Source organism: Coturnix japonica, chromosome 5 (genome assembly GCF_001577835.2).
Source record: "Coturnix japonica isolate 7356 chromosome 5, Coturnix japonica 2.1, whole genome shotgun sequence".
NCBI classification, from domain to species: Eukaryota; Metazoa; Chordata; class Aves; order Galliformes; family Phasianidae; genus Coturnix; species Coturnix japonica.
Window position 1 is genome coordinate 33,522,007 of NC_029520.1, and position 12,780 is coordinate 33,534,786.

The 12,780-nt window shown below is 40.1% G+C and overlaps 1 protein-coding gene across 7 annotated transcripts in view; it reads left to right on the forward strand.

Annotated features, from left to right (window-relative positions):
* The first annotated feature begins 771 nt into the window (after positions 1 to 771).
* The window catches only part of MIPOL1 (mirror-image polydactyly 1), a 168,445-nt gene continuing 156,436 nt past the window's right edge, over positions 772 to 12,780 (forward strand). For 4 of the 7 annotated variants that reach the window (XM_015865033.1, XM_015865030.1, XM_015865034.1 and 1 more), the window contains exon 1: positions 783 to 879. The gene's annotated coding sequence lies outside the window, so the exon portion shown is untranslated. Of the gene's footprint in view, positions 880 to 1,001; positions 1,069 to 1,811; positions 1,903 to 12,780 lie in introns of those variants that run through there. The other 3 variants (XM_015865035.2, XM_015865032.2, XM_032444855.1) reach the window with 3 other exon arrangements.

The following is a 12,780-nucleotide window of genomic DNA, read 5'->3' on the forward strand; positions in this document are numbered from 1 at the left end:
CAGTTATATACAGCAGGATCACTTGTTCTCCAGTGATTGGTATCAACAAAAAGCAGATGCTGAAACATTCACTTATTGCAGGGATGTAGGTCTCACTATGCAATGCTCCTTTAATCCAAATAGCAGATCTGGTATTAAGCTAGATTCGTTGGAGTTATTCAATGGTCAAGAAAATTTGGAGTTGATCAGATGAAGAACCTATTTGGTTAGAGATGTTGTCTGCAAAAGGTGTCACTGCAATAAAAATGCTTACATAAAAACCTGCTTGTATTTAAAACACAAATCTATTGACGCCAGCATCATTAAATTCTCTTACTAAAATTCTTTCACGTATTGCATTTCTCCCTCCCTGTTCTCCCTCAATAGGCAGCGTTCCCATTATGCAGGTTTCCCAAAGCACTTTCAGGTTTAATCCCATTTCCACATGGACTCTTCTCAAACCCATGCATGCATGCGGCGCTTCTTTCTCCATAGACGGGGAATACCGCTCCTCGCCAGCCTGGGCAGCACTCCAGGGCTAACCCCTCCAAAAGAAAACAACTTTTTCCCGTGCGTGGGAGGACAGGCCGGCTAGACGCCAGCTGTGTCCGCACACCCCCTGCAGACCTCGGCCCTGCGCCGCCTCTCCCTCCCGCACGGCGGCGCCTGCCGTCCTGCATCGCCTGGCCCGAGTCGCGAGCCACCCCCGCAGCTGTGCCGTGCCGTGCCGTGCCGTGCCGCTGGGCTCCGCCCTCGGACCGTGGCCCCGCCGCCAGCCCTTGCACGTTGCGCGCTCGCGGTGGTGGCGAGTTCGGCTCTCCTCCTCCTGCGGCCGCAGCTCCGGGGCTTTGTTGTGAAGGCTGCACGCCGGCAGCGTGCCCGCGGGGGAGGAGCGCGCAGGTAACGGGGCTGGCGGGGCGCTTCCTTCGGCTGCTCCGCGCCGCTCGGGTTCCAGCTCGGCCCCTCTCCCGCGGCGGGGCCCCGTGCTCTGCCCGCAGCTTCCCCGCCCCCTCGGCCCTCCCCGCCTCCCTCCGGGCCTGCTCCGTCGCCGGGCAGCGGCTGTGCGAGCCAAGGGCGCCCGGTGTCGGAGTAAGCGCTTGTCGTTGTTCCCCTTATGGCAGGGAAAGTGGGATGCGAGTTGGCCGCGCGGGGGTACGCGGCTCGGAGTGCGAAATGGTGTCAGCTCGGTGGGAGAGGGCACCATGGGCAGCTGCTCCTCCGGGGGGAAGAAATCACGGGGGGAGCTCAGGGTGTAGCCCGCCCGCGCAAAGCGGGGAGGTCAGAGCTGAGTGTTGAGAGTCAACCAAGAATAGGCTGCGGGCAGCACTCGGAGTTGTAATGCATTGAATCGAGAGGGAAAATAAATCAAAAACAAAAACCCCAGACACTAAGAAATGCCAAAGTAAAGTTAATGCTTCTGTTTTGAAAATTTATCACTTAAGAAAACATCTTTAAGGCGTTCTCATCCGTTTTGTACTTCAAGTAAGTTTTATACGAGCCTGTTTCCTTGATGGTGGTGTAAAGGTGTTTCGTTTGAAGCAAGGAACGATATTTTTTGAATGTGAGCAGTTTGCAGGATTGCTTCTGTCCTGGAGGACGTTTCACTTTGGCATTGCGCACCCTGGGATCGACCGTTTTTCTTTTCTTTGTTCATTTTAACACGTGCTGTCGCTGGCTTAAATATTTTGTAAACTGTTAGGGAAAGTTAAAAGGAAGTGTAAATTGTTAAGATAAACATGCTGTGTGAAGTGGCTGGCCGGTCTGTTCTTAGTTTTGTTTTGTTTGCATAACAAAAGGTAGCCATGCACAATGAGGCCCTCCAGCCATTAGGCAGAGGTGTGAAGCTGAACCGTGCACACAGGCAGTTCCGCGAGCGTGGTGGCACGAAGCAGCTCTTCTGCCCATCACCGATTTCATTCTCTTGTAAGTGATACATTTGCCTTACCTGTCCAGCTGAGGATAAGTGACTGCAGCTCTAGGTGCAGTATAGCAAGTGAATGGAAGGGCTAAGCATTAACAATCACGTACCATATTTCAGAAGTTGCAGCTTCTGCTGCAGGTTTGGGGGAAGAAGGTGGAGCTGTAAAGCTGCGCTGCATCTGAACAGCGACAGCATTACCGAAGAGACTGCTGTCCTTCCAGAACTTTACTTGCCTGAGCCAAGAACATACAGGAGCAGAGCACCCATCTGACCTCCTGCCCTTTTCTTACTTGTTTTGTCTAGTTTATTATAAATAATAATAATTTAAAAAAAAACAGTTTGAGGGGTAGTAAGCCTCAAACCAACCTAGCGGATCTCGTGGTCAAGAAGGTGATATAGTCTCTTATACTTAACGAGCAGCTCCTTATTGTGTACATTTCTGTCTACCATTCTTATAATTGTTGAAGTTTTTCATGCAGCAACACCATATTTGTTATTATAGCCCGTTTCTCATTCCCGTCACAGTCTGCAATGAGAACAACTCTTTCTGCCACTATAGTGGGTAGAAAATGAAACTTCAAAAAATATTCATCTGCAGTTTTCAGAACTAACTAGACTTCTTGATGGTGGCTTTTAACATAGATTTTTATGTGTCTGGTAAAGACAGGTTGCATGTATGTTTCTGTGGATTACAGAGTAGGGAAGGGATTGAATGGTGGAGTCCCCAAGTGGACATTCAACTTAACGTCATAAGAAGATCTAGCATCTGGTTTCCTCTTTTGAGTCTGCCATGTAACACAGCAGTAACACGATTTTAACAAGTCAAAAAATAAAAACAAGTCAGCCTGTAGGCAGGCAGATATGCTTTTGTTGTTGTTTTGTTTAGGCAATTCTTAAAAAGAAAGTGTTCCTGTGTGTATGGGAATCCATTCAGAGTGAGAGTGCAGCTGACAATATTGGTATGTGTCAGCCTGTTGGGAAGTCCTGTAACAAAAAGGAGTCTTGTAAAGATATTAAAGAAGGAGCATTGGTACCCATAGGGCACAGTTTTTAAGGAGTTGTCTAAAGAAAAAAGTGACAAAATGACATTGTGACAAAGTGACATTGACAAAATGAGTCAACATTGTTGTTAAAATTTATGCTATAAGTTCACGTTGACAGACATAATTCTGTTGGCAACTTTTTATATAGTTAAAATTATCAATATGTATGTGGATCTCAATTTTAGCAGGGAATAAATTTCATGACATGGGTTCATAATCTCATTTTCTTATTAGAAAGAAGCCTGCATCTATGACATCGTTTTGCTAGAGTAGCAAATCAAAGGATAAATACAACTTGTCTTCAAGCAAGTGGCAAAACTTCCACTAGTTACAAGAAAATAGGATTATGTTGCAGGTGTGGCAGAAGTAATTGGTAATGACTTCAGCTCCTGGAGGGGCATTAATTCTTGCACCTGAAATCCATAGTAAATTGAGTTAAGGAGATCCACATAACATGCTGGTAGACAAATGTTATCCTTTCTGTGCTTTTATGTAAATCTGTTGAGGATAGAATTTGATCTTTAAGTTACACATTCATTTAAGTAGTAATATTTCTGCCAGCTATGCTCTAATTTAAATGTTAAGTGTGAAATAAATTAGAAAAATCTAATCTGCCTCAGTAGAGTAATACTGGGACAAAGAAAGATTAAAATGTTTGGTTATCGATTAGTTCTTTGGAGGAAGGGGGTGGCAGTTCCTGTTGGAATTAATGGAAGGATGGCACAGTTGTGTGGGAATATAAACTGGAGATGCTGTTATGTTCTGCCATGAGGAAGCTAAATAAGGGATCGAGGGTTTTTGCACTTGAAGCCAAGAGATGGAATTTTTAATGGTCTTTTTTAAATGTACAAATCCAGTGATGTACATTGATTTGTATTTTAGTTTATAAATAATAATGTCCTCTTGAAAAGAGGAGGTTAAGTACCAAAGAACTGTTTTGTGGTTGGGATATATGTATGGACTTCACTTTGTGAGACCAAACCCACAGTTTCTGTTGTTAACCATGAATCTAAAAAATGGTACTGGGTTGGCTTGGATTGGCTTGGGGAAAGGGAATAGGGCATGGCAGTTGGTATGTGTGTAAATGAAGAGTTTTACTAATTATTTTTATTTTGGCAGAGCACAATGAAAAACATTGTTATTAATTGTTTCAGTTTCTAATGCACAAGTTGAATGTGTATAAACATTTGTATAATGAATATTGACTGCTCTTCTAGATGTCTGTGGTTTGTTTCCTCTGGGAGTCATCAGTTCGGCTTTAACTTGCTTTCTTTATGCTGTTTCCAAATCGTCTGTTTGCCTTCTCTATCTTTGTTAATTCTATACTACCAACAGGTGAGAAAGCAAAACTCTTCTTCCTGCTTACACATTACATCTGATAGCAAATACCAGCTTGTGTCACGTTTTTCTTTTTTTTTGTTCCCCCATTTTTTTTTTTACATTTAGAAGCTTAATTGATGTGTAGAAAGGTAAGCGTACTTCCCAAAGGAAAATGGTAACTTAGCTTCTATCCGGGTGCCCTTAGAGGCCTGAAAGTGCTGACTGAGCATAATTGGAAAATTACTCTAGAACTTTCTAGTGGTGATTTAAATGCTATTGAAGGCAGTCATACACATTTAAATATTTTCTTTTTAAGCATTCAGTTCTCTCAGTAATGGCATTTGTAGTTATAAATTTTATAAAAAGTTGTATGTGTTTTTTTAATGGTCTAGTCATATGTGAAAGAGATATGTATCTTAATGGAATATCCTGTCTGAACACTGTCAGTTTTTATTATCCTCTTGTAAGATAATTACCATTACCTGTAGAAAGGCATGCTTATTTTCTCAAGTACAGTTCTTAAATTTCTGAGTTTTATAATATAGAGTTGCACTTGCTTTAGGATTCTGTTTCTCAGTGTGATTTGCATTCAAGTAAGCAGAAATTTCTGCTTCTATAGGATTTTTCAGCACTAAGTTCTTGATAGGTGAGGATGTTTTAACTTGTTTATGTGAGTTCTGAGATACAGGCATGAGAAACAGAGCAGCATTTTCGTTGTGGTTGGCTGTAGTGTACTTGTGTGTATGTGTGTTCAGATGAAGGCACTTCTTCATTTTGCTGTTGTAAGGTTGTGGCTTCTCTTGCCTGAAGAGGTTGACACAAGTTCTATATGTTTACTCCTTTGTACCTTCCTTATAAAGAGGAAAAGAGTACTAAGAAATATCTACCATAGCTTCAAGATCAATTGAATATATCTTTCTTAATAAACAAACGGGAAAGATGGGAAAGGCTGACTTCAGTCTGAATCTCAGCACTTTCAGTGCTCCATCTGGTAACAAACTAAATAAAATCAAAACATACGTGCTTCAGTCTACTGGGCAGCTGATACAAAGTTATAGGAAAGTTATGCAATTCCAATTGGGCAGTAGCTGAAATTGTTTCAAGTAGTGTTTTGAAGTGTGTTACCTCCTCAGTGGAGCTACAGAAATGTTTCCTGATAGTGAATTTTCTTTATTCAGCTTATTATTAGATGATGAATACAGGTGGTTTCAAAGACATTCTGTTGTTCAGTATAAGAAAGTAGAATCAATTGTCAGATACTGATTACCATCTGCTTTCACATGTCAACTGATTTTTATTCCACTTACTATTATTATTATTATTGTGCTGCTAATTGTCAGGATACAATGAGCTTGCTGTCAGTGTAAACAGTTCAAGGTAGAATAAAAATGAGTCTTGAAGCAGTTAAGTACTTAGTTTGCATGATCTACGTCTAAAGGAAAACACTTATTAATAGATCTATATGTGTGGATCTGTTTGTAAAGGCATTTATTTTCATTAGACCACAGGAATCCTGAAGTTAAACTTTTCCCTTTGCACCTGACTACATATGATGAAGAAGGATGTGGTTCCACACCTACATCCTTCTCAACTGATGTCACTGTTCCTTAAAGAGACCTCAGCAACCATTCTGTGGTGCTTCTGGCTGAGTTCAGTGTAGGAGATTTTGTCTGTGAGTCTTATCAGATATTTTCAAGGGGACAAGCTACACAGGGGAGCTGGGCCCTAGACATGGCTGTGCACTTGCTGTCCTCCTTCGTTACTGCTCACCGCCTCTGTGGGATGTCTCACAGTGCCTGGGTTTTTGTCACTCCCCACTGCATCCCTGCCTTCTTGGCTGTCTTAGATCTGTTTAAAAGCAAAGGAGGAGCAGGGACAAGGTGTGGAGCCCATAGGAGAGCCATCTCTTTTCTTGCATCAAGTCCTAGGTGAACTGCTGGCCTTCCCAGGCAGCATTGGAGGGGAGAGCTGCTCCCTGTCAGCCTGAGAGAAACTCTGCTGGAAGGGAGACCAACGGGAATGGAAAGCAGAGTAGAGTCAAGACAAGGTGTAGAATCATAGAAATGAAGACCACCTGTAGCTGATATCCCAAACCATGCAGAAATACGAGTAATTTTCTAAAAAATTCGTAAGCTCACGCGGATGCAGCAGCAGCCAAGCTGAGAACGCGGCTTTCGCCAGCAGGTGTCGCTGTGCGCTGCGTGCCGGGGCCGAGCGGGGCCGGCAGGCGGAGCTGCGGGCTGCTCTGAGCGCCCCGTGGGTACCCGCCGCCCCCTGCTTAGGGGCTGTAGCTCTCGGGCATGTCCCACCTGCAGCGCGGTGCCGCTGCTGTGGTTCACTGCTCAACTCGTTGCTGGCGGTGGACGAGGTTTGCTGACGTCTGTGGGGTGGCTTGTAAAACTCAAGAATACCTGGATTGCAAACATTTCTTTAGAAACAAGTTTATCAGATGCAGCCCTGTAAGCAGACTCATTACTGCTTCAGTGTGGGAACGGTTACTTAATTAAAAGATGAGGTTCAGCTCTTAAAGAGACAGTACAAGATAATGTTTTAGAGTTAGAATTGCTTTGTTTGGTGTTGTTTTGCTTTATGGTTTTTTGTTTTGTTTTTGTCTGCTTGCTTGCTTTTTTGAGTGTTGGTGATTTTTTGCTGTTGCTTCTTTGGATTTTTTTTTTTCCTTTTCTTTTTTTTTGCTGTCAATTTGTGTGTACTTCAAAACCTGCTGGATTAGAGTTGTGCCCGCTCTGTGTAACACATACCCTGCACTCCTTATTTGAAACTGACGGGCTGATGTTTACATTTCAAAACAATGTGAAGGGTGTGTGTGTCGTGTTGCTCTGGCTCTGACCTATGCCTGTGCAGTAGCACCTCTGTGCCTTACAGCCTGACAGAAATACAGCCATCCTCACAGACTGCAGGGTAGTCTGGCAGCTGCAGGAACTCCAGCCTGAGCTGCAAACTGAAATAGCCTTTGGGAACATGTTTCTTTGTTATTATGGACATGAAACCTGCACTTAGCTGTTAAGAAATGAGGGGAGAAGAGATTGTGTAAATGTTTGTCAGAGAAGTTATGGATTTAGAATTTTACTGAAATACTGTCATTTGTTTAGCTTTATTTGCTTTGGTTGTTAGTAGTAATTTTTGTGTATGGTTTGAGAAAAGGAAATAGTGATACAACTCTAAAGTGTCAGTCCTGCCTGGAGCACACTACAAAGTGCAACAAAATGTGAAACGTACCTAAAGCTAACTTCTCATTTCTCTTTGTATCTGCCATTGAAAAATGCTAGTAAAAAAATACAGTTAGAAGATGGCCTTATTGAAACAGTATTCTTTTTTTTTTCTTTTCTAAAATGTTTTCTGAAGTTTTCAAGATATCACCTATTTTCAGCCAACTGTGTATAGTTAGGCTTGTCAGAGCATTGTGATAATGTGCGAGGAGATGTGAAGTCTGTCCCTGAAGCACATCAGTGATGTGTTTATAAGAGGAGTTAAAAATAATAATAAAAATCTGTGGAGACACTGAAGCAGTTTGCTTTTGGGCTAACAGCCCAAAAGGAGATGATGAGTAGTTTTGGATAGATCAGGTTGTATCAGACATCTGGGCAAACCTGTCAATTGTTCTGCCAATATTTTCTAAGCAGTTAAAATTCAGCCACTGAAGATCATCTTGGACTGTTGGCTTTAAGTTTTGGTGGGGATGGAGAGTGCAGCTGAAGGTCCCATTGGACCAGAGATCAGGAAGAAAAGTGATAACTCCCTCAGTCCCCTTCCTTCTAGAGAGAAGATCAGAAATACTCTTGTGCAAATAGTCTATAGTACAAAACATCAGAAGTCCAAGTGTCCAGCAATATCTGTTATCCCTTTTCAAACATCAGCAACATATCCAAACATTATGATGAGGATGATGGTACGCACCTTCAGTTCTGAGGATATTACCCTGGATAGTGTGATGTAGAGGCAGAAAGCATCTATCTGAAGCCAAACAGAGGTTATATCATTTGGGCAGCACAAGTGTGAAAACCAGCGTGGTGCCAGAGGCTGCGATGTTAGCTCAAAATATAACCTGAAGAAGAATATAAAGATATGGGTTAAGTATTTACGTAGTAATCTTACAGTTATTAAGGGAAGGTTTACTAAGTTTTAGCTCGTGTTCTTGGTAAAGGAATGTTTTCTTTAGGAGATGGAGGGGACTTTTAGGGAATAGTTTATCAGTAAAATTTTCAGTGAGATACAGGATAGAACTGAGGAGGCAGATGGTCCAGAAAATTACATGCCAATAAGTGTTGGCTCTTAGAAGCAAAAGAAGAGCTTCTTCATAATCTTGTAATCTTTTATGAAACATGAAAGGAGTGACAGAATCAACGGGATGAGTTTACTGGTCATTAAATGTGGGGGAGAGGGAAAGACAAGCCTTCATTAAACTTGTTGGTTTTAAAATGTTTTTGATATAAAAAAACAAAAAATCCCAAACCCACCTGCCAACACAGAGTGAAAATCATGATGAGATGACTGATAACAAATGTTTTTCTATGCTCCATGCATCAGTAGAATTTGGCTGTTGCCCTGAAGAAAGTAAAGACTAAATCTGTGTGTTCAGCATTCCTTATGCATCAGCACCTGTTTCTTTTGAGAGCCGTTTAGATTTTACAGTGTGCCTGAAGCATTAGCAGAGAAATACAACAAATGTTTAATAGCAGATCTTGAAGGAAGATGATGGAAATGTTGTGGCAGTTGTGGAAAGCTCTAGGATGATCCAGGGCTTCTAGGGTTCAGTTCCATCTCTTTTAATCCAAAAGATCTCAGGTGGTAACTGAAACATGGTAATTCTGAATTATTATATAGGCAGAAGTAATAGATTTTTCTCCTGAGAATCAAGAGTATCTCAAAGAACAGTAAGATCGTCCATAAAGTAATATGAGATTTTGCTTCATTTAACAGGTTACACTGAAGTGGGGAATGAGTTTATGGTTACTGAGAGCCCCTTGGAGAATTCATACAAAGCAGAACAAAGTATAATGTTGTGCAGAGACATCTGATCCTGTGCACTGACCAGATGTGATACAGCAACTGACAGAGAAAAGGTCATCTGAGGGGTTTCTGAATGCAAACAAGGGGACACAAAATGCTTAGACTACTACAGTCTTATGCAGGAAAATGTTTTGCCCAAGATCCTTGAACTTTTTGTGGCTTGTTTGCATCTCAGCAGTAGGACAGAGCAGAGTTTTAATATTTGGGGTTTCATATTTACTAAGACAAATTAGCTAGCTAGATCTAATGCACAGCATCTTATGTAATACTCAATTTTGTTTTCTGTCAGCAAAATATATGTGGTGTATACTGACAATCTGTCCCATGCCATGTGTGCTAATGATCCCTATTGGTGGTACTTTTGATTAACAGTAAAGGAAACTAGCAGAATAAACTGTCCCAGTACTGACATTTATGACGTAAACAACACAGACTGTACTGTTCATGGAGATGTCCCAAATCTTAGTCGAAAAGTGCGTCAGGTAGCTAAGAGGGAAAATCAGCCGACAACTAAAATATTTTGAATTGTGTGCATTTGTCACAACCTTTTCTAACAGCGAATGACTTTTAGGGTGATTTTGTTCTTATTTGCCTTTGGATGTGGATCATACAGGGCTGGAAACTGTTCTTGTTTCCTCACTTAGCTTTTCAGAGTCATTGTGATTCAAACTGCCGTTACCACTTCTTATCCAGAAATGAGCAGCTCTCCCTGTTCCTTCTAGTAAGGCACAGATTGCAGATGAATGTAACAAAACCCCTTGTTCTTCGTTTTCTTGATTGTAGTTTAGATCTGAATTTCCAGAAGGAGATGGTCATGCATCCCAGTTATTTCTGCAGGAACTGCTTGCAGTCTGATGTTGGATGAATATTCCCCTTTGAGCTTGGATCAAAAGTTTTTGGTGCCCGTATCTTTTCTTAAATAGTGTAACTTGCCTTTGAAATATTGCAATCTTATTTTACACTGTATATACATTTGTCTCTCTCTCTATATATATATATATATATATGTGGTGATTATAAATATGCAAATATTAGGATTTCTGTTTATTTTCTAGAATCTGGCCACGTTAAAACTATGGTCTTTTTAATTTTCTCTCTAGTTTTCTGTTGCTGTGCAGTTTTACTGAAGGACTTTGTTGATCAGTTTTTTCATAATTTAAAAAAAAGCTGTTGGAGAACTTCTGTTGTTTTTTTTTTTTGTTTGTTTGTTTTGGCATAAAATCTGATGACAATATGACAAAGATGCTATCCAGTTCAATTAAGAATGTATTTGGCTGCTTTAATACCAGATAAACAACTTGATATTAATGTACATGAACTTGCCTATAGAAACAGGGCCTTGATAAAATGCTTTAATCACCTATTTGCTCATATCCTGTGGCTTTTATAGTTAACTTGGGAAGTAAGAGTAATCATTTTTGTTGTATGCTTTTGTGATCTGGTTGTAAATTAATCACACAAGTACAGTGTCAGCATGAATTAATTATGCAAGTAAGCCGAATGGCTATTTCATTATTTTATTTAAATGGCAATAGCTTGAGAAGATCTTTTGTCTTAATAGATTAGCCAGAATTCATTTGAAAAAGTCTTAGTATGTTTAAGGTAATGGAAAAAAAAAAAAAAAAATTGCTTTCAGTACATCCTAGCAGAGATCCTGTTTAAAACGGATGACAGCCTGTCACGTTCAGTAGCATATCAGTCATCAGATTTATTCTAATTCCCTAAGCTGAACATTTCATTCAAGCTTGTAGATTGTCTTGTCAAGCTACCAAAAGCTTCATAGCATTTCTGTCAAGCATATAGTTGCACCAGCAGTTCACAAATAAATGCTAAGCTACAAAAATGTTGTTTATTTTCTTTAACATTTTATGGAGATAACTAAACTATTCTCTCGTGTTATTTTCTCTTCATCTGTTTATCAGAAGGCATTCAAGGAGCTACTTTCCAAACGTGCCTCATCCTGACCATACCTATTTCAGGCCAAGAGCCATTGTTTGTGGATGTGTTGTTTTTACTCACAGCAGTCTAGACCATCAAGCTTATGACTGCTGTAATCACAAAGGCCCAGTGAGCAGCTTCACTTCCTGCATATGTGTAGAAATGCCACTGCTGGTCTGAGGTCCTGGTATAGTCAGTCTTGCTTTGTGGCACTTTGTGGTGGTGGAGTTCTGACCACATGAGAAGTTACAATTTTCTTATCAGTCTGAATGATTATGGCATTCTCCCTGTTTATTCATCAGAATAACTTTGGTATTTTTTTTTATGCTTTACTGGGCACGTTTGCACACACATGGGGTGGCTGAGTTGGGCTCCTTGCCTCTGTTTCAGACCTGCTTCCTTCAAAGGAATGCCTTTTATATCTTTTCCTTCTTACTTTCTTTTTTTTTTTCTTTTTTTTTTTTCCCTCTCTCCTTCTTCTGAGTTTTCTTTGCTTAAAATAAAGTATAAATTTGTATTACTTACATACAAAGTAGTTGATCCTGCATAGTAGTGAGAACTTGTCGTGAGGCACAGTTGGCTTTCTTCAAGATTGAGATGCACTAATCTAAGGTAGTAAAGGGCTAGGAATGGTTAGTTGAAGCAATGCTAATTAACTTGCACTAAAAAAAAACCCACAACCTACTAGGTTGCAGTATTTGTACGATTCATGCGAGCTCCAGAAATTGTTAGTGAAGTGAGTTTTCATTAAGTCATGTGTCCAGGTTAGATTGATCTCCAAATCAAACTGCTAATGATATGGCACTCATTATGAAGTCCTGGCTGCCCTTTTACAGAGAAGGAAATTGCCTTTCTCAGAAATAAGAAAAAGTTAATCTCTGTGTTAATTGTCCACAGCCACCAATTTCAGAATTTAACTCCACTTTCTACTTCCTCACATAAACTTGTGATTTATTTTAGTATGTGATGATTTTTTTCTGTCATTTGCATACAGTGCTACCCCTGTATGATGGTTTTCTCTGTCATAAATTATTTTTTATGTTTTTATGTTATATTTCAATTTTTAAATAGCAGATATGTTCTTTTAGGAGGCTTATTTCATTAACAGGTTTTCCAAAAGACAGGCTGTATGCATCTAAAAACAACTGTGCAGCTGAAACCCCAGATAAATTTAAAGCCTGAACGTCTTAATAAATAAATCAATCATATCGTGATAGCAAACAGTCAGAAAATAAATGTATACCTATTATTGTTACTTGTATTCAAACATAGAAGTATGTAATATAGACAAAAACTGATTCCAGACAGGTAAAATTCAATTTTACACTAGGATAATTGTTTTATGTATTTTACATTTATTTATAAGATCATATGAAATCTCAGAATTCCAACTGAATAAAATGAAATCGATAAGCACTGTCCTTCCTTGTATTTTTGCTTTATAGTGTTAGCAATTTGGATATTTTTGGTTTTCAAATCAATGAATATATATCAACTCTCTCAATATCCTCCCATATGTTACCTGGACCAAAATTAACATTATTATTGAAA